This window comes from Neophocaena asiaeorientalis, unplaced genomic scaffold (genome assembly GCF_003031525.2).
Source record: "Neophocaena asiaeorientalis asiaeorientalis breed wild unplaced genomic scaffold, Neophocaena_asiaeorientalis_V1.1 scaffold5, whole genome shotgun sequence".
NCBI classification, from domain to species: domain Eukaryota; kingdom Metazoa; phylum Chordata; class Mammalia; order Artiodactyla; family Phocoenidae; genus Neophocaena; species Neophocaena asiaeorientalis.
In genome coordinates this window covers 5,497,445-5,501,922 of record NW_020174698.1, presented here as the reverse complement: position 1 = coordinate 5,501,922, position 4,478 = coordinate 5,497,445, and positions in this window count along the sequence as shown.

Sequence of the window (4,478 nt, the reverse complement as noted above, 5' to 3'; positions counted from 1 at the left end):
TCTCAATTCATCTTATTCTCAGATCTAGCCGAGTCTGTACTAAGGTATAAAAAGACACTTCAGTGAACTAGGTAATCTTGTTTGTTATTACTCAGTTATAAAATATTAGGTAGGCAGTAGAGAACCTTCCAGAAGACATCACAAAGCTTTGGCAACCTCTACATCTGTTACAAAATATATGTTTTTTAAACAAATTTTATTGGACTATAGTCGATTTACAGTGTTGTGTTAGTTTCTGCAGTAGAGCAAAGTGAATCAGTTATACATATATCCACTCTTTTTAAGATTCTTTTCCCATATCCGTCATTACAGAGTACTGAGTAGAGTTCCTAATGACTCAGTTACCAAGAATGAATCGGCAGCAAGAGTTCCTCAGTGACTGGGTGATGCTGAAGATCATCTCTGACCAGTCCTCAGAAGGCTTCAAAGGTCTTCCAAATGTTTTCTTAACTCTCTCCAGTGACTCCTTAAGTCATGGCTAAGGCCTGGGTTGTATTAGATTGAGCAGGGACTGGATAAGAAATCCTGCACCAGGCACACAGTTAATGTAATTTCTTTTACTCAGAATCTGCTATCTGTCTAATCTGGTTGTCAATTCTCTTTTTTCAGATTTGGCATCGACAGTAGAAAGAACAAGTCAGGATACCCCTCTTTTCTGAGTGATTCACACCGTGTTTACCAAAGAGAGCAATTGGTTTTTCCATTGCCTTTGACAATCTTCTGAATATTTTGACAATAGAACACCAAAATTATGTGAATAAATGAATAGAATCCACAATCACAGAATACATACCACGTACCATAGATTTTAATGTAACACACCATAGCACGGACTCAACAGGACTCGCACTAGGACCTGGCACCAAATTTAGGATTTCTTCCACACTACTGTAATTAACAAATAACAGTGAGAGTCTGGCCACCCATATATCCCAGTCTCTATGTTGCTTTCATTATCATAGCACAAGACAGCATTGGATTTTTACAGAAACATTTCTTATAACTACTTTAAACAACAATCTTCCCAGTTGTTTCTTCTTATAATCATAGAAGAAAAATAAAATATCTGTAAACACCACCAGACTGCATTTAAATGTAAAGGCTTAAATTGTTTTTTCTTTTAACATCTTTATTGGAGTATAATTGCTTTACAATGTTGTGTTAGCTTCTGTTGTATAGCAAAGTGAATCAGCTATATGTATACATATATCCCCATATCCCCTTCCTCTTGGGCCTCCCTCCCACTCTCCCTATCCCACCACTCTAGTTGGATGCAAAACACAGAGCTTATCTCCCTGTGCTATGTGGCTGCTTCCCACTGGCTATCTATTTTACATTTGGTAGTGTATATATGTCAATGCTGCTCTCTTACTTCGTCCCAGCTTACCCTTCCCCCTGTCTCGTCCTCAAGTCCATTCTCTACGTCTGCGTCTTTATTCCTGTCCTGCCCCTAGGTTCTTCAGAACCATTATTTTTAGATTCTATAATATGTGTTAGCATATGGTATTTGTTTTTCCCCTTCTGACTCACTTCACTCTGTATGACAGACTCTAGGTCCCTCCACCTCACTACAAATAACTCAATTTTGTTTCTTTTTATGGCTGAGTAATATTCCATTGTATATATGTGCCACATCTTCTTCATCCATTCATCTGTCGATGGACACTTAGGTTGCTTCCGTGTCCTGGCTATTGTAAATAGAGCTGCAATGAACATTGTGGTATATGACTCTTCTTGAATTATGGTTTTCTCAGGGTATATGCCCCGTAGTGGGATTGCTGGGTCATATGGTAGTTCTATTTGTAGTTTTTTAAGGTACCTCCATACTGTTCTCCATAGTGGCTGTATCAGTTTATATTCCCACCAAGAGTGCAAGAGGGTTCCTTTTTCTCCACATCCTCTCCAGCATTAATTGTTTGTAGATTTTTTGGTGATGGCCATTCTGACTGGTGTGAGGTGATACCTCATTGTAGTGTTTTTTGTTTTCTTTTTTTTTTTTTTTTTTTGCGGTACACGGGCCTCTCACTGTTGTGGCCTCTCCCGCTGCGGAGCACAGGCTCCGGACACGCAGGCTCAGCGGCCATGGCTCACGGGCCCAGCCACTCCGCAGCATGTGGGATCTTCCCGGACCGAGACACGAACCTGTGTCCCCTGCGTCGGCAGGCGAACTCTCAACCACTGCGCCACCAGGGAAGCCCGGAAGACATATTTTTTAATGTGACAAAGCATATCAATGTAAAATCAACAAACTAGAGCCTAATTTAATAGTGAAATTCAAAAACATTCTCTTTAAAATAAAAAAAAAACCCATAGATGATCCTTTACCAAAATTATTATTTAATTAATACTCTGGAATTTCAGGTCAATGTTATGAGATCTGAGACTGGATTAATAATTAGAAAGGAAGTCTCAACATTATTATTTCTGGATGACCTTATCACACACTTATACAATTTTGTACATAGACAACTCAAAGGCTTGACAGAAAAATTCTAGGAATTAATTTTAAAGTCCAATGAAATGGCGGGATACAGGATAATACACCAAAAATCAACTTTTGAATGAATTTTAAAGGTTGCCAGAAATGAATTTTAATATAATGAAAAAATAAGTGGCACTCACAATTGCAACCGATACTTAAATTGCCTACCAAAAAGCTTTACAGATTTCATAGTATTCATAAAATAATCCCAAAGAAGTAGCTTAAAAAAAGTGCAGATTGTCCTCATAATGATCTCTGGGGAGGGGTGGGGTGGTATGGCATGGATAACTTCCTCAGAATGAATTTGAAAGAAGTACAAAAGCAAATTTTTTTCTCGAGGTCACTTTGAATATTCATCAGGGTATTCTAAGTTATAATCATGCCTAATGGTCGTATGGTGAAAACAGTGAAGGGGCCAATAGTATATCTTGAGTGTATGGTTATCTGATGGCTTAGATTGATTTAAAGACAGATTAAGAGAGAAGGACCACAGAATCGGCTTGGGAGGAATAGCTGTTGGGATTGTGTGACGTGTATAAGGAGGTTCATTATACTACTCTGTCTATTATTTTCTACTCTTGTGAATGTTTGAAATTTTCTATAATAAAAGATTAAACAAACAAAATTAAAACAGCAGGTCTTTATATAGGCTCAACTGATCCATAGAGGGATTTCAGTGGCTCAATAACCCTCCTGGAATCATATACAAAATGTTGTATGGGTGGGCATACTTGCATTTTTTTCTAGGGAGGAGGTCCAAAACTCTGATCAGATTCTTAGGAGTCTATTTTGCTAACATCAGAGCAATTGGAGTAAATAGCTTTTCTAACCTTTAGCCAACCCTCCATGAGGATTATTTTTTGCAACTGATGTTTATAACTGCAACTGGGAAATAGAGTCTTTAAGGGTATGATCTCTTGCACAGACCCTGAAGTACAAATGAGACTTGCCAAACCATGAAGATCCTTGAAATTGTGTGATGAAGAATTCATGACTGAGGAACCTAAGACCTTATAGGAAAACAGAGCTGGGGAAATTGAGGATGCAAGTGAAACCACGAAAGCTGTTATATGCTGTAAAGTTGTTAAAACAACATAACTGGGGTGACATTAAATAAAGCAAGTGAAAGTAACATTTTATAAATCTTAAAAGAGTAATTATGGGCGTTATAAAATAAATTTCTATTTACTGTTTCTAACTGGAGAAACTTATTCATCATCCCCCACTGAGCTGCTTTCAAATTCATTTGCTTTGCTGCCGATAATATGCATTCTAAAAAGCTCTCCCCCATCCTACCTCCCACTGCCTGGTTTGTCTCACTCTTGGTCCAAATGTTCAGACCTTTAAATATTGTCACTAGAAGTCGTTGATTCCCACCTCCCAAGCCCACGATGTTCTAAAGACAAATAGAGTGAAATAGCACTTAAGAATGTTTTAATACCCTTTCTTAGAAAAGACTGGATTCTAGGATGATTTTTTTTTTCTCAACTTCCAATGAATCACAAATGGTTTCATTAGAAAACTTCTATTCTGTCATTTACTTTGTCTCTTTTCCTTTTATAAATAAATTGTTTTAATGAATAAGCAAAAGTCCAAAATTACGTCTGTGATAATGATGATCGCTAATGATTACTCTGTGCCAGGCACTTTTCTATGCGCTTTGCGTGTATTAACACGTGCAGTTCTCGTGTCAACCCTAGGAGGTAGTATCAGAAAAATTATCTGAAACTTAGAAATAGATAAAAGGGATAAGTGGGTGTCTTTCCAGGGTATTGCTGGACTTGCAAGTTTGATTTTCTGTAGCCTAGATAGACTATTTTACACTTTGTACAGACAGAGGTTGACTTGGAGATTTGTGTTGAGAGGTAAATAATTTCTATTGTGTTGGTGGACTCGGGGTGGGGCGGGGGGTGGAGTGTAGTGATAATCCCAAAGGTTATGGTTTATTGTCCTCTTGGACATTAATCAATTTTGTTTCTAATCTGTCTCTTATCTG